Here is a 24,964-nt window from a genome sequence, read left to right on the forward strand (position 1 = left end):
CTCCTGTTTAAGTCCTTTGCAATAATCCTAATGAAGCAGGATTGGTCATAAATCTTGAAATTAGATGATTTAATATTTGTTAATCATTTTACTTTTGGAACAGATCCAGTAGTTAATGATTCTGAACTTTGCATTAAAATATTAGCTGATTTTACAAGAATAAAATTAGGGCCATATGCTTAGAATTTGGTAAATTGGCCACTTCACAAATATGAAAAGAAAATTGTGTGTAAGTGACTGTCCAAATAGTACTACGTTGACAATTCTCATGATTATAGCTGAGCAAAATTCAGAATTTCCATTCCACTGAATATTCCAATATTTTGACATTTGTTTTCACCCTGAAATGGAACAAAAGTTTCAAAAAAGGTATCTTGGAATATATTCCTAAATCGAAGTGTTTCATTGGGCTGTGCTAAAACATTTTGTTTTGAGTCATTAAACAACATCTCCCTTAGAGGGAAGATTGTGGTGCATCGTTGGAGGTGTAGTCCATCCAAGGACCTTGACACATAGGAAGGAATAGGGGCATAAAGCACCTGAACTACTCCTCTGTCCAGGCACTACAGCATCTCAGGCAAACACAGTTTAATGGTGTACTGAGACCAAACTAAATGTTTTGTAGAGTCATAGAATCATAGAATATCAGGGTTGGAAGGAACCTCAGGAGGTCATCTAGTCCAACCCCCTGCTCAAAGCAGAACCAATCCCCAATTAAATCATCCCAGCCAGGGCTTTGTCAAACCAGGCCTTAAAAACCTCTAAGGATGGAGATTCCACCACCTCCCTAGGTAACCAATTCCAGGGCTTCACCACCCTCCTAGTGAAATAGTGTTTCCTAATATCCAACCTAGACCTCCCCCACTGCAACTTGAGACCATTACTCCTTGTTCTAACCCTAACCCTAAGCTACCACTGAGAACAGCTGAACTCCATCCTCTTTGGAACCCCCCTTCAGGTAGTTGAAGGCTGCTATCAAATCCCCCCTCACTCTTCTCATCTGCAGACTAAATAACCCCAGTTCCCTCAGCCTCTCCTCGTAAGTCATGGGGCCCCAGCCCCCTAATCATTTTCGTTGCCCTTCGCTGGACTCTCTCCAATTTGTCGACACCCCTTCTGTAGTGGGGGGGAACAAAACTGGATGCAGTAGTCCAGATGTGGCCTCACCAGTGCCAAAGAGAGGGGAATAATCACTTCCCTCTATCTGCTGGCAATGCTCCTACTAATACAGCCCAATACAGTTTCAGTTCAGTTCAACAAACTGATGTTCCAGTTTGAGTCAAACCAACCCCAAAGTAAATACTTTGTTTCAATTTTCCTAATGCAATACCAAAAAGTGTCAGCAAAATAACAGTTTTCCTATGGAAAATTTCAATTTTGTGGAAACTGCATTTTCCATCGAAAGTCATTTCAACCCAAGATTCCTAACCAGCTCTATTCATGACATTATTGCAAGTTTCGTGATTTAAGGTGTGGTTTTAAAAACCCATTCTTGAGCTCTTGAAAAGGGATTTTCTCATGATTTTCGCACTAACTAAAAATGTCCACCCAATATTCTCCCATTGTTTCCAATAAGACTGAAGCTTTAGATGGGAGTTGGATTGGGATGCAAAAGGTGCACAAAGATTAGAAGAAAACATACTGGAGACTGAAGAGATGCTACTCCCTTCCTTCTCCAAATGAAATCTTTTCATGCTATACAAGGTCAAATGTGCCCCCCTCCCGCCCCCAATTCCTCGGATTTGGCTTTTTCAGTAACTCAAGCTATATCAAAACACACACCTTAACTTCCTTCCCCCTTTCTCCCCTAAAACTGGCTGTTCCTAGGATTTCCGGCAGGATTCCCATCAGTTAGACAATCGATTTTTCCTGTCCACATAGAAATACAGATTAAATAGTTACCTGGGTTTAGGTACACACACAATAGATATATGGATGGGATGGATGGATGGATGGATGGATAGAAGACGTATGCTCATGCACACGCACCCACACAGATGCATATGTATATAGGGTGACATCCTGACGTCACTGAAGCCTATGGCAAAGCTCCGATTGACTTTAATGGAGACAGGATTTATGTTTTTTGTATATGCACGTATAAAGTGAAACCTTTGTTAACAGTAGAGCTGGTCAGAAAATTTCTAAGGGAATGTTTTTCCATTGGAAAATGCAAATTTGTGAAAAGCAAAATATCTTGGAGAAATATGTCAATTTCTATGAAAAAATGAAAAAAAAGCATTTTGATAAGGTCAAAACATTCCATTTTGACATTTTCAGAATGGAATATTTTGATTTTACTTTCAAAGCAACTTTTCGTTTAGAAGTTTTGTACATTTTTAAAAATGTTAAAGGCAAAATCAGAACAAACACAATAATTTGATCAAAAAGAGTTGTTTCCATTGACCTGAAACACAATTTTTTTCTGGAATTATGTTTTGTGGGAAATTTTTTGTTTTTGTTCCATTTCAGAGCAGAAAAAATTTCCAAAACTGCAGAATTTCTTGCAAAATAGAAAATCTGGTTCCTGCAGAGTTCTAGTTAACAGCCACCCCAGGAGCAGCAAAACCAAGTTATCTAGGAGATGGAGGTCTTGCAGGAACAGGCAGGATTGTAGATAGACGATGACTGACTTCATTGGGATTACAGCCGTAAGCATCTTCGGACTGGAACTGTGTTTCATCTGTGTCTTATAAAATATTGAACATACCTTAACAGATAACAAATAGTAATACACAGATATACATATAAGAGAAAAATTACTTGAAATGCTTTTTTAAAATTGGAAAAATAAAGCTCTGCATTTCCTTTTCGATACACTAGCAAATGCGAGACTAGCCGAAAAGTTTGCTGTATTTCAGAAAACTTTTGGATTTTTTTTTAAATGTCATTTACTGCTAAATGTACTGTATGACAGTTTGTAACAGGCTTGCATTTGTAGCTGACTGAAAGAACAGTATGCCATGAACCCCTCATTTTCATTTTGATATCTATATTTTCCATTTAAAAGTCTATGGAAGACATATAGTATTCACAACACAATGGTATTGTTTTATTTCATTTTTTAACATTTTCACGGTGAAAAATATCATTATTGTTAAGTCCTCAGTTTCCCCTTTCAGACAGACAATTTTATTGTCGAGTTGATAGTTATAGCATTATGTCTTTTGCAGAGATGTTGCAAAAATTGTCATATTGTAGATGAATTTCAGACTCACTAGCACCTGCATTGCAAGGCCCAGAATATACTGTAAGTGATGCTATTATCTACCACAGAATCAATCCTTTTGTTGAGAAAGATTCAGATCTGAGACAACTAAAACCACAACTCATATGTGGAAATTAAATAGTCACTGAAGACTCCACAAAGAAGCGGCTCAAATTATACTCCCAGTTCTCAGGTAGAAGATGGCAAATTATACTTCTGATTCACAAAGAGGAAAAAAATCAATCTGCAGGAAATGTGCTGATTTACATAGCAGAAATAATGGAAATTCAGGGAGAATACTTCAACATAAAAAGGCAGACAGAGGACAAGGATTTGCACCAGGAAGATAATGGAGAAAGGATTTTGCAGACTGAAAGCCGAGATAAAGGAAAATGGCATTTAGAAGGATGATGCAGGCCACGAGCACTTTGTCTGGAGAGCTATCTCTAAGAAAGCTGCAGTCAGAAAGGTGGTTTAAGAATTCTTTTATGTTTGATAATGGCATCCAAAGTGGACTGCCAACCTTCAAAGCCACTTCTTTCTGTCCAGAATCGTATTTGCCAGACAGCCTAAATGTTGGGCCTTTTTCAGTTCTCATAGTAGCTGGTATGGGCAGTTTCTGAAAGGTTCTCTTTATAAATATTAGTGCCTTTGAACTGTGATGTTCTGATACAATTTCAACCTGTTCATTCCATTTCGTTTCTGTTTACAGTGTTTAGGGAATAGATAAATGGACAGGCAACTGAAACAAACACCACAAGCAGAGTCAGACTGATACAGTCTCTTGCCATGCTTCAGGTAGGCAATAAGTATTAAATGCAGAGGTGAAAGTAAGCCGGTACGCCCTGGTACGGCGTACCGGTAAGAGCCAGTGCGCTATACCAGGACCGGCTTTCCCAGATGGCAATTTAAAGCCCTGGGGTAGCGACGGCAGGGCTGCGGTGGAGATTTAAAGGGCTCTGGAGCTCCAGCTGCTGCTACCGCCCCGGCCCTTTAAATCTCCACCTGAGCCCTGCTGCCGAAGCCCTGGGGTAGTGGCAGTGGCGGGGCTCAGGCAGCGATTTAAAGGGCCCCGGAGCTCCAGCCCCCAGTACCCTCCCTGGGGCCCTTTAAATCCCCACCTGAGCCCTGCTGCCCGAGCCCTGGGGTAGCGGCAGTGGGGCTCTGGCAGGGATTTAAAGGGCCCCAGAGCTCCAGCCTCCACTACACCCCACGGCCCTTTAAAACCCCGACGGAGCCCAGCCACCGCTACCCCAGGGCTCGGGCAGCAGGACTTAGGCGGGGATTTAAAGGGCTCAGGGCTCCGGCAGCCGCTACCACAGCGGAGCCCCAGGCCCTTTAAAGCTCTGCCAGAGCCCAAAGCACCAGGGCTCCTCGGTGATTTAAAGGGCCCGGGGCTCCACTGCGGTAGTGACCACTGGAGCCCTGGGCCCTTTAAATCGCCCCCGAGCCCCGGGGTTCCCAGCCGCCTCTGCAGCTGGTAGCTCGGGGTGATTTAAAGGGACCCAGGCTCCCAGCCGCCACTATCACAGAGATGATTTAAAGGGCCCAGGGATTTAAGGCCCTGACTCTTCCGGTTAAGGCCACGCCTCTTCTGGTTGAGGCCACGCCCCCTGCTCAGGACTCCGGCGTACCAGTAAATCCTCTAACTTACTTTCACCCCTGATTAAATGTCTCATGCTTGTTCTTCTATGAAAGATGCTAACATGTCTCCCAACCCTGCAGAGTGAGAAGCGCCTCTTGCAAGCTCTCAAACCCCCACCTACTTTGTCGACATGGCCCAAAACAGGGGATCAGAACATTCAAGTAGGCATGTCATTGAAGCTGCAAAAATAATAAATGAAAAAATCACCTAAACACTTTGGGCCTAATCCCACCACCTTTATGCACAGTGGGCCTGATCCAAAGATCACTGAAGTCAAAGAGACTCCCATTGGATTAGGTCCTTTGAGTCTCACAGTAGCGTAGACTAGATCCTGCAAGGGGGAGAGCACTGTGGCTTCATCCACAAAGCACTTAGGCATGTGCTTAACTTTAAGCACATGCCTAAGACTCACTGAAGTCAATGGGAATAAGCACATATTATGTGCTTTGCTTAAGTGGGGCCAGGGGGATCATCACTTCACAGAATTGGACCCTGATTGAGTAGTCCCATTGATTAGAATGGGACTACAAAGTAATAAGTAGGGCTGTTGATTAATCACAGTTAACTCTCGCAATTAACTAAAAAAAAGTAACTGTGATTAAAAATATAATCATGATTAATCGCACTGTTAAACAATAGACTACCAATTGAAATTTACTGAATATTTTTGGATGTTTTTGTACATTTTCAAATATATTGATTTCTATTACAACACAGAACACAATGTATACAGTGCTCACTTTATATTTTTATTACAAATATTTGCACTGTAAAAATGATAAACAAAAGAAACAGTAGTTTTCAATTCACCTCATACAAGTACTATAGTGCAATCTCTATCATGTAAGTGTAACTTACAAATGTAGATGTTTTTTGTTATATAATTGCACTCAAAAACAAAACAACGTAAAACTTTGGAGCCTACAAGTCCACTCAGTTCTACTTCTTGTTCAGCCAATTGCTAAGACAAACAAGTTTGTTTACATTTATGGGAGATACTGCTGCCTGCTTCTTATTTACAATGTCACCTGAAAGTGAGAAGAGGCGTTCACATGGCACTTTTGTAGCTGGCGTTGCAAGGTATTTATGTGCCAGATATGCTAAACATTCATATGCCCCTTCATGCTTCAGCCACCATTCTGGAGGACATACTTCCATGCTGATGATGTTCGTTAAAAAAATAGTGCGTTAATTAAATTTGTGACTGAACTTCTTGGGGAAGTATTGTATGTCTCCTGCTCTGTGTTTTACCCTCATTCTGCCATATATTTCATGTTATAGCAGTCTCGGATGATGACCCAGCACATGTTGTTCATTTTAAGAACACTTTCACAGCTGATCTGACAAAACGCAAAGAAGGTATCAAGGACTACAGCACTCGACCCAAGGTTTAAGAATCTGATGTGTCTTCCAAAATCTGAAAGGGATGAGGTTAGGACTGAGTGGACTTGTAAGCTCTAAAATTTTACATTGTTTTATTTTTGAATGCAGTTTTTTGTACATAATTCTACATTTGTGAGTTCAACTTTCATGATAAAGAGACTGCACTACAGTACTTTTATTAGGTGAATTGAAAATACTATTTCTTTTGTTTTTTACAGTGCAAATATTTGTAATCAAAAATAAATATAAAGTGAGCACTGTACTCTTTGTATTCTGTGTTGAAATTGAAATCAATATATTTGACAATGTAGAAAACATCCAAAAATATTTAAATAAAATCGTATTCTATTATTATTTATCAGCGCGACTAATTTTTTTAATCGCTTGACAGCCCTAGTAATAAGGTATACTTAACTTTAGGAAGTCTGATAGAATTGGGCCCTTTATCATTTTGTATAGGTGGCTGGGCTTTAGTCCTCAAATATTCTTATATGTTAGACTGTTTGGGGCTCGAAGCCAGTGTGTGAGTAAATACACAGTATATACATTCAAGGAGCTTCCTTCATATAATTCAGATTGGAGATAACAGGGGAAATTGGAAGGGCATCACTCTCATTAAGATACTTGCTCTTTTAAAAAACAAAGAAAAACTAGACAAGGTGGGGAGAAGGGGAGGGAGAGAGGAAGACAAAATGGAGCATACAGACAAACCTATGAAAAGTCTTTGGTGGGGCACATCAAGGTATGGGGAGGCAACTGCTCCTCTTGCCCCATAGCAAATGACACCCCTGCATACTTCAGGGATGTTGTAGAAAGCTATTCCGGCACCTATAGAGAAATCTCAGTGATGCAGGCCCAGTACAGCACATTTTAAATTCAGATTCACTTTAGACCTGCCCTGAGATACCAATAATAGTACTAAACCAAACAAACGTGCTGGGGTGTCCTTATCTGTATCTATTGTCTTACCAAGTGAAACAGAACTGAGACTTCATAATGCTGATCGCAGTTCTTTGGGATTCCAGACCTCAGCAACAAATTCAATATTTGCATCATTGTAAGTAAACTAAAAATACATTTCCAGGAAAATAATACATTCTTTCTAATCTGAGTCAAACCTAAAATTAATCAGCTATAATTATCAAACATTATTTAATTAAAACTATCTGCTCACCATCTGGTTATTGGTAGAAATTTGGGAATCTACTATTTCATATTAAATTCCTCCATTTAACAAATTATGTTAAACAATATATTTCTCCAGTATAATGTTTATGTAATTAATCTTTGTTCAAATTATATTTCCTGCCATTTGAGAGAAATTTGATTTGTATAATAACAAGACAGTTGACCAACTCATTTTTTCTTCAGAATTGGCACCTTTAATCAAAATCTCTTTAGATTTAAAATTAATGTTAACAGCATCAATAAAAAATAGTTACTTAGCAGAAGTAGTTTTAACAAGGAAGGATCCTTTACCACATTTAATAAGCTGACCATTAAAAGTATAATTTAAAAATCCATTTGAAATGTAAATATATATATATATATATATATACACTATGACCAATGAAGAATAAAAATTAATGACTTGAAAAGAGAGCTAACTGCGTGCTTCTGCCTGGTCTGCACTATGAGTTTATGTCGGATTTAGCAGCATTACATCGAATTAACCCTGCACCCGTCCACACAACAAAGCCATTTCTTTCGACATAAAGGGCTCCTAAAACTGATTTCTGTACTCCTCCCCAATGAGGGGATTAGCGCTGAAATCGACATCGCCATTTCGAATTAGGGTTAGTGTGGATGCAATTTGAAGGTATTGGCCTCTGGGAGCTATCCCACAGTGCACCATTGTGACAGCTCTGGACAGCACTCTGAACTCGGATGCACTGGCCAGGTGTACAGGAAAAGCCCTGGGAACTTTTGAATCTCATTTCCTGTTTGGCCAGGTGAGCTCATCAGCACAGGTGACCGTGCAGTCCCAGAATCGAAAAAGAGCTCCAGCATGGACGGGACGGGAGGTACTGGATCTGATCGCTGTATGGGGAGAGGAATCCATGCTTTCAGAACTACGTTCCAAAAGACGAATTGCCAAAACATTTCAAAAAATCTCTGAGGCCATGAGGGACAGAGGCTACAGCAGGAACGCAGCACAATGCTGCGTGAAATTTAAGGAGCTCAGACAAGCATACCAGAAAACCAAAGACTCAAACGGACGCTCCAGGACAGAGCCCCAGACATGCCGCTTCTACGCTGAGCTGCATGTAATTCTAGGGGGGGCCGCCACCACTACCCCACCCCTGTCTGTGGACTCCGATGATGGGGTACTCTCTGCCATGCCTGAGGATTTTGCGGATGGGGAAGATGAGGACGAGGAGGAAGAGCCTGAGGAGAGCACACAGCACACTGTTCTCCCCGACAGCCAGGATCTTTTTCTCACCCTGACTGAAATACCCTCCCAACCCAACCAAGCCGGAGAAGGGACCTCTGGTGAGTGAACCTTTTTAAATATAATACGGTATAAAAGCAAGCATTTTTTAATGATTAAGTAGCCCTGAACAATTGGGATGCATTCGTGGCCAGTACAGCTACTGGAAAAGCCTATTAACCTGTCTGGGGATGGAGCAGAAATCCTCCAGGGACATCTCCATGAAGCTCTCCTGGAGGTACTCTAAAAACCTTTGCAGAAGGTTTCTCGGGAGGGCAGCCTTATTCTGTCCTCCATGGTAGGACACTTTATCACGCCAGGCCAGCAGCATGTAGTCTGGAATCATTGCATAACAAAGTATGGCAGCATATGGTCCCGGTGTTTGCTGGCATTCAAGCAACATCCATTCTTTATCTCTCTGTGTTATCCTCAGGAGACTGATATCGTTCATGGTAACCTGGCTGAAATAGGGGAATTTAATTAAGGGGACATTCAGAGGTGGCCGTTCCTACTTGGCTGTTTGCCTGTGGCTGAAAAGAAATCCTCCCCGCAGTTAGCCACGCGGTTTGGGGGGAGGGCATTGGCGCTGAGCTGTTCGCATTTGGCTAGCAGGGATCTTTCCTCATACCAGCCACACGGTGGGGGGGAGGGGTAAAGCGATCATCCCAGAGAATTGGATGGTGAGGGGGTTAGTATGGTTTCTGCAGCTGCACATTAACAGGAAAAACGCAGCACTAAATGGCCAACTCAACATGGTTTGCTTGGTATGGGAGAGGAGGGCATTGCTGTTATGAAGGTTGCAGAAGCCGAAAGACTATGGCTTACCATGGCCTCTTGCAAGCTGAATTCTGTTGCCCAGCACTGCGTGTGTGATCTCTAACACCAAAGCTGCAGGCACTCAATATAAGATGCAAAATGCGACCTTGTACCAAAATCACATGTGCTATGTAATGTGAATAGTGTTGTTCACCATGAAAGAGTGTAGCCATTGTTCTGTAAAATGTATCTTTTAAAGTACTTCACTCCCTTTTTTTCCCTCCAGCAGCTGCAAATATTTCCAGCCTCCCTCCTCCGTCCCAAAGGCTATCTCAGATAAGTCTGTGAAAAAAACGCATGCACGATGAAATGTTCTCTGAGCTCATGCAGTCTTCCGGCACTGACAGAGCTGTGTGGAGGGACACAATAGCAGAGTACAGGAAAGTGGCCAATGAACGTGAGGAGAGGTGGCGGCAGGAAGATCAGAGGAGGCATGAGGCAATGCTGGGGCTACTGCAGGATCAAACGGACATGCTCTGGCATCTGGTGGAGGTTCATGAACGGCAGCAGGATCACAGACTGCCACTGCAGACCTTGTTTAACCGCCCTCCCTCCTCCCCAAGTTCCATAGCCTCCTCACCCAGACGCCCAAGAACACGGGTGGGGAGGCTCTGGGCACCCAACCACTCCACCCCAGTGGACAGCCCAAGCAACAGAAGGCTGGCATTCAAGAAGTTTTAAAGTGGCCTTTTCCTTCCCTCCTCCCCTCCTCCCACACCCCACCTAGGCTACCTTGTGAGTTATCTCCCTATTTTAAAATCAATTAATAAAGAATACATGTTTTTTAAACGATAGTGACTTTATTTCCTTTGCAAGCAAGCTGTGATCGAGGGAGGGGGGGCAGGTGGCTTAAAGGGAATTTAGAGGCAACCAAGGGAGCAGGTTTCCATCACGGAGAAACAAACAGAAGTGTCACACAGTACCCTGGCCAGTCATGAAACTGGTTTTCAAAGCTTCTCTAATGCACAGCGCTTCCTGCTATGCTCTTCTAACTGCCGTGGTGTCTGGCTGCATGTATTCAGCAGCCAGGCGATTTGCATCAACCTCCCACCCTGCCATAAATGTCTCCCTTTTACTCTCACAGAGATTGTGGAGCACACAGCAAGCAGCAATAACAATGGGAATATTGGTTTTGCTGAGGTGTGACCGAGTCAGTAAACTGCACCAGCGACCCTTTAAATGTCCAACTGCATACTCTAGCACCATTCTGTACTTGCTCAGCCTATAGTTGAACAGCTCCTGACTACTGTCCAGGGTGCCTGTGTACGGCTTCATGAGCCAGGGCATTAAGGGGTAGGCTGGGTCCCCAAGGATAACTATAGGCATTTCAACATCCCCAATAGTTATTTTCTGGTCTGGGAAGTAAATCCCTTCCTGCAGCCATTTAAACAGACCAGAGTTCCTGAAGACGCGAGCATCATGAACCTTTCCCGGCCATCCCACATCAATGTTGGTGAAACGTCCCTTGTGATCCATCAGTGCTTGCAGCACCATTGAAAAGTACCCCTTGCAGTTTATGTACTGGCTGCCCTGGTGGTCCAGTTCCAAGATAGGGATATGCATTCCGTCTATTGCTCCACCACAGTTAGGGAATCCCATTGAAGCAAAGCCATCTAGTATGACCTGCACATTTCCCAGAGTCATTACCTTTGAGAGCAGCAGCTCAATGATTGTGTTGGCTACTTGCATCACAGCAACCCCAACAATAGATTTGCCCACTCCAAATTGATTACCGACTGACCGGTAGCTGTCTGGCGTTGCAAGCTTCCAGAGGGCTATTGCCACTCGCTTGTGAACTGTGAAAGCTGCTCTCATCTTGGTATTCTTGTGCTTCAGGGCAGGGGAAAGCAAGTCACAAAGTTCCATAGAAGTGCCCTTACGCATGCGAAAGTTTCGGATCCACTGGGAATCATCCCAAACCTGCAACACTATGCGGTCCCACCACTCTGTGCTTGTTTCCTGGGCCCAAGATTGGCATTCCACAGCATGAGCCTGCCCCAGTAACACCATGATTTCCAAATTGCTGGGGACCGCGGTTTTAGAGAATTCTGTGTTCATGTCCTCATCACCGCGCTGCCGTCAGGTTCAGGTGCTGGTTCACCTGGTTTCTCAGGTGCTGGTTCTGCATAAACTGAACAATAATGTGCGAGGTGTTTACAATGGTCATAACTGCTGTGGTGAGCTGAATGGGCTCCATGCTTGCTGTGCTATGGCATCTGCTCGGGCAATCCAGGGAAAAGGGTGTGAAACGATTGTCTGCCGTTGCTCTGATGGAGGGAGGGGTGACTGACAACATGGCTCACAGGGTTGGCTTACAGGGAATTAAAATCAACAAAGGGCGTGGCTTTGCATCAAGGAGAAACAGAATGGCCCCCTCAAAGATAGAACTCAAAACCCTGGGTTTAGCAGGCCGTTGATTTCACGGAGGGAGGGAGGAGAAAATGAATACAAAACAAATCTGGTCTATTTCTTGTTTTGATCCACTTCATCTATCTTTATACATCTTGCTGGCAGCAGACTGTGCAGTACGACTCCTGGCCATCATCATGTCCTGGGTGCTTGGCAGAAGACAGTGCAATATGACTGCTGGCCATCGTCGTCTCCTGGCTGCTCATTAAAAGACGGTGCAGCAGGACTAAATCACCATGAGATGAAACTTCAAAGGGCAATGACCTGGCTGAGTCACTCCCATGTTTGCCCAGGTGCCCCGATCTCATTGAGGTCAGTTAAAAGAGCACCCTGGAGTACGTCAACGATGGCTACCAGTCATACTGTGCTGTCTGCTGCCAAAAGGCAATGAGCGGCTGCTGTGTAGCAATGCAGTACCGTGTCTGCCAGCACCCAGGAGACGTACAGTGACAGTGAGCTGAGCGGGCTCCATGCTTGCCGTGGTATGGTGTCTGCTCGGGTAACCCAAGAAAAAAGGCATGAAACGATTGTCTGCCATTGCTTTCATGGAGGGAGGGAGGGAGGGAAGGGGGGCCTGACGATATGTACCCAGAACCACCCGTGCAATGTTTTTGCCCCATCAGGCATTGGGATTTCTACCCAGAATTCAAATGGGTGGCAGAGACTGCGGGAACTGTGGGATAGCTACCCACAGTGCAGCTCTCCAGAAGTCGACAGTTGCCTTGGTACTGTGGACGCACTCCAACGACTAAATGCACTTAGAGCATTTGTGTTGGGACACACACAATCGACTGTATAAAAACACTTTCTACAAAACTGAATTCTAGAAAGTCGACCTAATTTCGTAGTGTAGACGTGATTCACCATCATTCATCTCTCTGAACAGATATAGAGATCATCTATACAACAATGTAGAATTGATGCTAAAATAGTAAAAAAGGATACCATGAAAAGGGTACAAACAGGGACATCAATATTATGAATGAATGAGAGTCATGACTTTTATAGTGGTTTCTCAAAAAAACACCTCCCTGGTTTTTGAGAGAATAGAGCTTTATATTAAATCCATTGTACAAACTTGCATCTGACAAAGTGGGTATTCACCCATGAAAGCTTATGCTCCAATATGTCTGTTAGTCCATAAGGTGCCACAGGACTCTTTGCCGCTTCTACAGATCCAGACTAACATGGCTATCCCTCTGATACTGTACAAACTTTGTTGTCTTAGGAGAACAGAGTACACCATAGGACCGTACAGGAGGCTATTAAAAAGAAGGGAATCAGGAGCAGTAGTTCTGGGACAGCAGAAGTGTTATGATGTACTAGATAAGACATCAAACTAGGGTTATGTCTACATTTGAGCTGCAAAATGTGATTTCCAGCTCGTGTAGACATACCCACACTAGCTCTGCTTGAGCTAGCATGCTAAAAATAGCACTATAGCTGGGGTAGCATGGGCAGTGGCTTGGGCTAGCCACCTCAGTATGTATGCAGAGGGTCTGGGTGGGTTAGTACTTACGTAGCTAGTCTGAGCCACTACCTCAGCTACACAGCTATTTTTAGCATGCTATCTCTGCTCTAGTTAGTGTGAGTACATCTACATCAGCTGGTAATCACACCTCCCAGTTCAGATATAGACGTACCCAAAGAGTCAGGAGACCTTAGGTCTGGTCCCAACTTGACTGCTGACTTGCTATATGAACTTGGGTAAGTCACTTCAGCTCTTTTTGCCCTCCCATGCTTTGTCTATTGAGACTGTAAGCCCTTCCGAGCAGGGACTGTCTTCCAGTCTATGTTTGTACAGCACCTAGCACAATGTAGTGCTGATCTTAATTATGGCCTCTCAGCACTATTGTAATGCAAACAAATATTAATAATGGAACATAAAGGACTAATCTCATAGTTCATATTGGGTGCAAGAGAATGGAAGGGCAGTACAGGACAAGAAGAGAAAGGGAAAGAAGTGGTAGAAATGTAATATTCTAAAACTTTAAAAGGCATATTTTCAAAAACATATTCCATCCACAATTTTGTGTGCACAATCGCTTGTGGATGCAAATAATAGCATTTAGCCATCTAACTCCTGAATTTGCAGCTACTAGGCCTCACCAGGGAATTATTGTAATACACTAGCTCAGATTCCAGAGATAAATTGAGAACTGCATTAAACTTTCAAGAAACAAATCCATCATCAAGCAACAGCCTCCTTAAAGCAAAGTATTTATTTAGAACAAAAGCCTTTCAGAGAAAATAGGTGTTAAAACAATAAAACAGACTATCATAAATTCATAGAAATGTAGGGCTCGAAGGGACCATAAAGGATCACCTAGGTCCCCCTCATGCTCAAGCAGAATACCTAGACCATCCCTGACAGGTGCTGATCTAACCTGTTCTTAAAAACCTACAATGATGGAGATTACACAACCTCCCTTGGAAGCCTATTCCAGATCTTAACTGTCATTGTAGTTAGAAAGTTCTTCCTAATATCTAATCAAAATCTCCCTTGTTGCAGATTAGGTCCATTACTTCTTACTCTACCTTCAGTGGACATGGAGAACAATTGATCACCATCCTCTTTATAAGAGCCCTTAACATATTGGAAAACTGTTATCAGGTCTCCCCTCAGTCATCTTTCCTCAATACTAAACATGCTCATTTTTTAAAACCTTTCCTCATAGGGCAGGTTTTCTAAACCTTTTGTCATTTTTGTCACTCTCCTCTGATCTCTCTCCAGTTTGTCCACATCTCTTTTAAAGTGCAGCGCCCAGGATGGGGGATGGTTCTCCAACTGAGGCCTCACCAGTCCTGGGTAGAGCAGGACAGTTAGCTCCCATATCTTACATGCAACACTCCTGTTAATATACACACACACACACACACACACACACCAATTTCCCTGATCACCTCCTCCAACTTCTGAAACAAGACATTTTCCAAATACATTTCAAGAACTTACTGGAGATTTTGGGGTTTTTTTTCATATTACTTTTCCAACAGTTGTCTGGGTAGTTAACATCCCCCATTACTAACAGGTCTTCTGTTTTGTATATTTCTCTTATTTGTTCTAGAAATGCCTCATCCATCTCCTCCTCCTGATCTGATGGTCCATAGTAAACCTGACATCACCCCTGTTTTTCCCCCTTTTATCTTCACCCAGAAACTTTCAACTGGTCTGCCCCTAACCTCCTTCTGGACCTCAAACCAAGTGTATGTATTCTTGATGTACACTGCAATACTTCCTCCCTTTCTTCTCTGCCTCTCCTTCCTGAACTAGCTATACCAATACCCCTCTATACCAATATTAAAATCATAAGATTTATCCCACCAAGTCTCAATGATGCCAGTTAAGTCACAGTTTAGCTTATGTACTAAGACTTCCAGTACTCCTTGCATTTGTGTATAGATATCTAAGAGGTTGAGCAGATTCCCCCACTTTTTCTCCCCCTCTTGTTGTTCCTAGGACCCTACTGTAATTTCCCTTCCTCTTCCTTCTTCCCTTCCCCTTTTCCTCCGCACCGCCAACTTCTAGCCCTCTGTTAAAGTCAGAGATTAATACACAACAGTTTCTCATCTGTCACAATTGGTGCTTAGCTATTTGGCAATAAATTGGATCAGTGAAGGCACAAGATTCATTGCTAGAATCCTGTTAGGCTACGTTATGCAGAGAACGTAAAAACCCCTAAGGGATTGCATGTGTAGCTGAAGGTGCAGAACAAAGGAATATGCCAAAGTGATAGATTTCCAGATTTATGCAAATAATACAGAATGGTAAATGGCTAGATTTAGTTAAATTAGGGATGATAATAATAGCAGTTTAATTTGGGGTCTGACTCAGATTTTGATTTCAGAGTGGCAAGATGACAGCCTGGAGAAAGGGCTTGCAGACGCCTGACTCACAGGATGATGATCAATGGTGTGATGCCTGGGCTAGTCTCTGCCTATGCTAGTACTATGTGTTGATGAAAGCATTATTATAAGGTGTCAGTTGCTGGTCTAACTCCACCCCCTGAGATGTGAGCAAGAGGTGGTAGTTTCGCTGGACAGAAGGAGTGAATGAGTGGGTGGAGAAAGGAGCAGAGTAATCTAATGGGTACAAACTGGCAACCTGCCATCTTTGTTAACTCCTCTTTTCCCTATGACCACACATTGCACAACTTTATCTTGTCTATTTTGCTGCGTAAATCCAGACACTGGTTACTAAAGCTGAACCAGATGTGGAACATTTCCCCCCCCACACACACACACACATATTAATTTGAATATGTAAACAAATCTCTATTTGACCAGGCAGGTACCTGCAGCTGGGCAGGGAGAGTAATTCCCTTTCACAGAGGATTTCCTGATTTCAGCATTGGGTTTCACTCCAATTTGGAATGAAAACCAAAAACTTTGTAATTCTCCGTGAAACGGGATTACTGTTCTTCACAGAGCTCAGTTAGGAGCCCTGGATTCACAGCCGTTCTCCTGGAGGGCTGTCCCAAAGTCAGAGAGCCTGGAAGCCCTGGGAACCCTGACTCTAAGGAAGCTTTGGGAGTCCAGGCGGTCCAGAAGTCACAAGTCTGGGAGCCAGGACTCGCAGGACTTCCAGGCACCCACTGAGGAGCTGGGCAGATGAGCTGGCAGGAAACCTGGGAGTTTTGAAACGCTGCATGGTTTCTGGTAGAAATTTTGTCCAAACCAGACCATCTCGCAGAATGTTTTGATTGTAATGAATCAGCAAATTCAGATAAAAAACAGTTATATCCCAATTTTTCTGACCAGCTTTACTTGCAGCCTTTTCATTTCTGCTCTCCCCACTCAAGTGTTCAAGCTTTTCCCCCCGCATATACTCTGAAGAGCAAATGTTGAAACAATTATTTGAATATCTGAGCTAAAACAGTCTTCAGGTGATATATCTGATTGTAAGTTTTACAGGTTATGCTGTACCGGTTAATTACCACCATGGATCAAAAATAATATTATATGAATTATGTAACTAAGCCAAGTCCTGACCCTATAAACACATGTGTGTGCTTAACTTTACTCAAAATAGTCCTATTGGCTTAATTGCCTGCCCACCATAATCAAGGTAACTAAGTACATACAGAGATGCTTGTAGGAGCAGGGATCAGAGTGTGAATGGCAACTTATAAAAATTCATTATGACCGGTTTATGAACGACCTATAGACCAGAAATTAAACACTGAGCAGTCTGTAGGTAATTTTCAACAGCAAATACTTTGAAAGTTTTGCAAACAGAAACAAAGGCAAAATTCCTCAGATAAACTGATTCTGAATTATTAATTCAGTTCTAATAATTACTATCACTAAGAGAATAATTTATTCAAGGAATTAGTTTTTGTTCATGGAATATCCATGAGAAGATTGTGATTTCCTTGAATCTATTATTCATGTGTATTCAAAATATATCTCGTCTAATCTTTAATTCTCTGTATTGAAAGCAAGTATTCAAAATTCAAGCTACGTTGCTTAGCTGTTATTGATCAGATAAGTCATACGGTATTGTTCTTGACTCATGACAGGAACATTGCACTAAAACCTCTGGTATGAATGCTTACATGTGCAAATTTACATTTTGGTTTTCATGACTACATGTGCATGTGACTTTGAAAAACCACTGTCCACAAACTTTTTTTCAAATCAGTACAGTTTGATCACTCAAACATTCATAGAAAATAAACATAAAAGGAATGTAAACATGGCTGGAACAAATTCATTTACAAATGTAGGCCTTGATGCTGCAAAGATGACTTATGCGTCGGCTTAACTTTAAACAATGTTGGCTACTTCGGTTAAATACAGTGGGATTATTCATGCACTTAAAGTTAAGCCTGTGCATAAGTCTTTGTAAGATCAGCATCTTAAATAACATTTGCTGACAACGTTTTGCATTATTTATCCAGCTGTAATAACTACTGCTTGGACTCTACTTCTGGAAGAACTGTGCCTATCCTGACTTGGGTTGTTTTATTTCCTTTAAAAGCCTTTAGTGATGTTCTGCAGAGAAATATTATCAGGCATGTTCCCCCTCTATAAATACAAAACAAAGAAAATAGTGAACATTCGCAAGATGTATATACTCTGCAGGGGAAAACATGTAAAGAAAGGAGCCTCTAGATGAATGGTTTTAAAACTTTTTTCTGGCGACCCATTTGAAGAAAATTGTAGATGCCCGCGACCCAACAGAGCTTGGGATGAGGGGTTTGGGCTGTGGGAGGGGCTCAGGGCTGGGGCAGAGGGTTGGAATGTGGGGGTGAGGGCTGTGAATGAGGGGTTCAGGGTGTGGGAGGGGGCTCTGGACTGGGGCAGGGGTTGGGGTGTGGGAGGGGGTCAGGGCTCTGGGCTGGGCGGTACAGGCTCTGGGGTGGGGCCAGGGATGAGGGGTTTGGAGTGCAGGAAGGGGCTCCGGGTTTGAGGGGGAAGCTCAGGGCTGGTGCAGGGGATTGGGGTGCAGGCTTACCTCCAGTGGCTCCCGGTCAGTGGCGCAGCCGGGGTGCAGAGGCAGGCTTCCTGCCTGTCCTGGCTCTGTGGACCGTGCTGTGCCCCAGAAGCGGCCAGCAGCAGGTCCGGCTCCTAGGCAGAGGCATGTAAGTGGCTCCACGCAGCTCTTGCCCGGAGGCACTGCCTCCCCCGCTCCCATTGGCTGGGACCCCCCACTGCCCCCACCTAGGAGCCAGACCTGCTGCTGGCCGCTTCCGGGGTGCAGTGCAGTGTCACAACAGATAGGGACTAGCCTGCCTCAGCCAGGCAGCACTGCCGACGGGACTTTTAACGGCCCAGTCGGCAGTGCTGACCAGAGCCACCGCGACCGAGTGCCTTACATTCCGTGACTCAGTACTGGGTCATGACCCACAGTATGAAAACCACTGCTCTAGATCAATTTTTAGGCAGGATGAGGGCAGACTCTCGTGGTTTTGGGTATTTGTCACAAAAATATGGCTTATTTCACTGATAAATTCTTCTTCAGCTTCAGTTTTTATATTTCAGAAAAGTTTTAACACTTTTTCATAAATAATTAACAACATTTCTCAAGCGCTCCCAACAGGTCTTCACTAAATCCCTACCTTTTTAAATTATGATCCATAGATGGGACAATATATTTAGGATTGTATAATTCCCCCAGTCCATGGCAGAACTCCTATTTATGTCAATGGGAAGTTTGCCCAAAGATTAAGGGTAGAATCTGGTCTTTATATAGTAACTGAACTCTTAAGTATTACCATTATTTCAGTAGCTTATTGTCACATTCAGCGTCATTCATTGGAAAATATTCTCAGCTTTAGGACCACTTTTGTTGCTGCCCTTAGTATCCCTTACTTCCCCATGCTCCTTTCTCTGTTTCTCTCCCTCTTCCCTGTCTCAAGATGACACTGCTGCATCAGTTTACACCTGGTTCAAATTTCAAAGGTTTTCTTCACAACCATGGGGGCTAGAAATCTACTTCTTTTGCTCTGCGGAATCTGAATGTGTCATATGGGCCACATAAATCCCTCATGTGAACGGAGTCAAGTCCTTGGGTTGCACATTAAACACCCTGAGGTAAGATATGGGTTCTGAAGCTGAGGAGAAGACATCCTCAAATTATGCAACAAATCAGAATATAGCATATCTCCCAAATCAAACTCTAAGGACTAGTCTACACACTTGGAATATATTTCACACTGGTAGAACTACACCAGTGATAACAAGTGAAGGAAGTTACAAGGTAGACAAGGCATAGATATGGAGAATTACACGTCTGAATTTTCTCCAGTGTAGATATACCCTGAATGGATACTTTTCAACCACTGTGCTTAAGTTTTTATATTGATATAACTAGCACTGTGTCTATTAGTTTGACTTCTTATGACAGCTGCATAAAAACCACCCCTTTTCCATACTTGTGAATAGCAGCGAGGGGCCTGAATCTGCTCTCTTACACCTGTGTAAACCAAGAGTCATTTCCAGTCTGTGTGCCAGATTATGGCTCTCCAGCAGCGTACAGGACCTGTAAAAAAAGATGGAAACAGCTCCCTTGGGAATTCCCCCACTGCAGAGACATCACAGGGTTGGGATATGACACCCTTTGGAGGATCTCCTCATAGTCCCCAGTGTGAGATGGGGAGGGGGCATTTTGGGTGAGAGGAGTTGTATCGGGGCAGGAGGGAGAATGGCTGAAGTGGTAGAACTGCCCCCAGCACTTCTCTGACTGATGCCAGGGGCAACATTGGCCCAGGGAGCAGACCTAAATCCCGGAAGTGTCAAGTTGCCCTAAAGCCACCTTTGTCCCCCTCCCCCGCATCTTCCCCTCCACCTGGTCTGTGCCTTCTGTGAGAGACAATGCAGAATCTGCCTCAGTGAAGTTAGGTATGAAACCAGCATAAGCGTGATCAGAATCAAGCTGTGTAGTTGTAAATGTTTATTTCTTGCCAAAAATTATAAAATGACCCTTCTATCTTAAAATCCCATCAAGATAACAACACATGGGCTGCAGAACTTTCTTTCATGAATGCAGGTCCCCACGGTCATCAAGAGTTCATACAGTTCCCTTTGCAGAAGCAGATGACTTTGATATAAACCTGTCCCAAACACGCCAATGGCATTAAGATATAATTTATGCACTGCAAAAAAACAAAACAAAACAAACCCAGGAAACCTTGCCAAATGAACCAGATGTCACCTAACTAGACAATTATCTTCTGTGGCTTGGCTCTTGGGGTCCTGTAATACCGTCCAAAGAAGAGGAGAAAGTAGAACATTATGGAAAGCTACAGTATACAGATGTTTCAGAGATCTAGACATGGTGAATACTTTATTCCCAAGCCAAAGAGGGTCATAGGACCAAACACCAGGCTCTCTTTTTAAACATGGCAGTAGGTCTTTTGAACAATGAAAAGTGTATTAGTATAAATCTGACCATAGGTCTGCAAGTGGCAATTACTGTATAGACTTTTAGGATCTATTTTTTTCCCTAGAGATACATGAATGCAGCACTACAGTTTTCAGTGGAAGCTGAATTTACACTTCTAAGGGGAGTATTTGAGCCCTAAGCTATGGAGAGGTTTTCCATCTCATAATTCACTAGACTAAAAGTTAATTGCCTTATCCTCACTTTCAAGACACTGTATAATCTAGCCCACACCTATATCTCTGATTCCATTCCTTCCTGCTCCTTATTCTTAATTTACTACTCTGTTTTTCCCCGCTCTCACTGTGCCCACATGCCTTCATAGAACCTAAGAACGACCATTCGGGTCAGACCAAAGGTCCATCTAGCCCAGTATCCTGTCTTCTGACAGTGGCCAGTGCCTGGTGCCCCAGAGGGAATGAACAGAACAGGTAATCATCAAGTGATCCATCCCCTGTTGCCCATTCCCAGCTTCTGGCAAACAGAGGCTAGGGACACCATCCCTGCCCATCCTGGCTAATAGCCATTGATAGACCTATCCTCCATCAACTTATAGTCTTTTTTGAACTCTGTTATAGTCTTGGCCTTCACAACATCATGCTGCTCTCTGTTCTTGGAGCAGTCTTCCTCTTTCTCTCCACCTGCCCCTTTCTATTTCTCCTTCAATCTTTTCTTCTTCTCCTTTTGTTCCTTTCCTGATCTGTTGTCCTGGGTTTTTTCCATCTAAGATTATAAACTCTTGGAACAGGGAGCATGCCTTACCATAGGCACATAAAGCACTGTGTACGTTTACAATGCTATATGATTATTACCAAAAATAATAAAATAATAAGAATAACTAAGGGCTGGACTACAACTTTATAACCCAGGAATGAGATATGCATAGCTGCACCACCCCAGATGCAGACCAGAGAACTAACTGTGACTCCAACTCACAATCCCTCCTGTATTTCACCACTTTTCATGGAGTAGCCTACTCACCCTTGTGCACCTGGCCAGCTGCTCTTCATAGATTCATAGAGTTTAAGACCAGAAGGGATAATTAGGTCACCTACTCTGACTACCTGTAACTCACAGGCCATTAAATTCCACCCAATTACCTGTGTATTGAGCCCAATAACTAGTGTTTGGCGAAAGCACACCTTACAGAAAAGCATCCAGTCTTGATCTGAAGACATCAAGAGACGGAGCATCCACCACTTCTCTTGGTAGTTTTTTCCAAAGGTTAATCACCCTCATTATTTTTAAAAAATGACAGCTTATTTCTAATTTGGATTTGTCTGGCTTCAGTTTCCAGCCATTAGTTCTTGTTCTGCCTTTCTCCTCTAGGTTAAGGAGCCCGTTCACACCCAGCGACAGTGCTTATACACGGCAATCAAGTCAGCTCTCAATGGAACAAGATTGAGCTGGTGAGCTACAGGGCAGAGCCAGGCTCCTCTCCCTCATCACCCACTTGCTCACTGGAAAGGGTGTCAGAGTAGCCTGAGTTGCAGTCCAACAGAGGAGTAAAGCGGGGGTGGTGGCAATTGCCATCCTGAGCTTCAGAGTGAGGGCTGTGACAATCTAGTCCTAAGCTCTTACTTTTCCAATAAATAAGAACAGTTTTATAATGTTGGCCAAATAGGAGCACGGTCCGCCTACTCATGGCTTACATGAGCTTGAAGGCAGCTGACAGGTTCTCACCCATTCTCTGGGGAACAGCTGGCTGCATTACACTAGCCGTGCGCCTTTTAACAGGTCCACAAAGCAGCATTTACAGCAGCATTCTGGTACATTTTCTGGCCCAACGAAGAACATCACAACCCGATCTTCCAGTTATGTCGTACCTTTTATCCGAAGGATCCTAAAGAGTGTATAGAGTGTTATATGTAGGATCACATCAGCCATCACCGAAATGCAGTCAGTTCTGGGGTAGAACTGCAGTAGCCGTTCTGGGTCAGCGCTGCGACATAACACCTTTCCTGAGGAGAAGTAACAAATAATAATGCTTTGCATGTATCCTAAATTCTGAACGCTCTTAACAACAATCCATTAATTAATCCTGTCAAGGCCCCTGTGGGTTGGGAATGATTATAGATACACTGATGGGTAAACTGAGGCACCACAAGGTTAAATGATTTGCCCAAGGCCACAGTCAGTGTCAGAACCAAGCCCTGCTTAATAGTTGGTTGCTGCAGCACCAGGCCACGGAAATGTAGACAGCAAAATTTAATGCATTTAAATGGATTTTTTCCAGAATACTGGGATTAGCACACCCCATTCATGCAAACAGTGCACAGGATATATTTATGCAATATCACTAGGTACCCTGGCCCCTCAGGAGGAACTGCAAAGAAGGGAAGGGATTCACCTTGGGTATGTCTATACTGCAATAAAACACCCGCCACTGGCCCTTGCCAGCTGACTTGGGCTTGTGGTGCTCGGGCTAAGGGGATGTTTAATTGTGGTGCAGACGTTCAGGCTTGGGCTGGAGCCTGAGCTCTGTGACACGCCCCTCCTGGGGTCCCAGAACATCTGGCAGGATGCTGATAAATTGGAGAAGGTTCAGAGAAGATCCACAAGAATGATTTAAGGACTAGAAAAATGCATCATAGTGATAAATAAAGTGAGCTCTATGAGTCTGTCTTAACAAAGAGAATGCTAAGGGGCTACTTGATTACAGTCTATAACAGGAAAGGAGTACTTGTGGCACCTTAGAGACTAATCAATTTATTTGAGCATGAACTTTCGTGAGCTACAGCTCACTTCATCAGATGCATACCGTGGAAACTGTAGCAGACTTTATATATACACAGAGAATATGAAACAATACCTCCTCCCACCCCACTGTCCTGCTGGTAATAGCTTATCTAAAGTGATCATCAGGTGGGCCATTTCCAGCACAAATCCAGGTTTTCTCACCCTCCACCCCCCCACACAAATTCACTCTCCTGCTGGTGCTAGCCCATCCAAAGTGACAACTCTTTACATAATCAAGTCGGGCTATTTCCTGCACAAATCCAGGTTTTCTCACACCCCCCCCCCCACCCCCATACACACACAAACTCACTCTCCTGCTGGTAATAGCTCATCTAAACTGACCACTCTCCAAGTTTAAATCCAAGTTAAACCAGAACATCTGGGGGGGGGGGTAGAAAAAAACAAGAGGAAACAGGCTACCTTGCATAATGACTTAGCCACTCCCAGTCTCTATTTAAGCCTAAATTAATAGTATCCAATTTGCAAATGAATTCCAATTCAGCAGTTTCTCGCTGGAGTCTGGATTTGAAGTTTTTTTGTTGTAAGATAGCGACCTTCATGTCTGTGATTGCGTGACCAGAGAGATTGAAGTGTTCTCCGACTGGTTTATGAATGTTATAATTCTTGACATCTGATTTGTGTCCATTTATTCTTTTACGTAGAGACTGTCCAGTTTGACCAATGTACATGGCAGAGGGGCATTGCTGGCACATGATGGCATATATCACATTGGTGGATGTGCAGGTGAACGAGCCTCTGATAGTGTGGCTGATGTTATTAGGCCCTGTGATGGTGTCCCCTGAATAGATATGTGGGCACAATTGGCAACGGGCTTTGTTGCAAGGATAAGTTCCTGGGTTAGTGGTTCTGTTGTGTGGTATGTGATTGTTGGTGAGTATTTGCTTCAGGTTGCGGGGCTGTCTGTAGGCAAGGACCGGCCTGTCTCTCAAGACTTGTGAGAGTGTTGGGTCATCCTTTAGGATAGGTTGTAGATCCTTAATAATGCGTTGGAGGGGTTTTAGTTGGGGGCTGAAGGTGACCGCTAGTGGCGTTCTGTTATTTTCTTTGTTAGGCCTGTCCTGTAGTAGGTAACTTCTGGGAACTCTTCTGGCTCTATCAATCTGTTTCTTTACTTCTGCAGGTGGGTATTGTAGTTGTAAGAAAGCTTGACAGAGATCTTGTAGGTGTTTGTCTCTGTCTGAGGGGTTGGAGCAAATGCGGTTGTATCGCAGAGCTTGGCTGTAGACGATGGATCGTGTGGTGTGGTCAGGGTGAAAGCTGGAGGCATGCAGGTAGGAATAGCGGTCAGTAGGTTTTCGGTATAGGGTGGTGTTTATGTGGCCATTGTTTATTAGCACTGTAGTGTCCAGGAAGTGGATCTCTTGTGTGGACTGGACCAGGCTGAGGTTGGTGGTGGGATGGAAATTGTTGAAATCATGGTGGAAT

The sequence above is a fragment of the Caretta caretta genome, chromosome 3 (assembly GCF_965140235.1).
Source record: "Caretta caretta isolate rCarCar2 chromosome 3, rCarCar1.hap1, whole genome shotgun sequence".
In the NCBI taxonomy this organism is placed as follows: Eukaryota; Metazoa; Chordata; order Testudines; family Cheloniidae; genus Caretta; species Caretta caretta.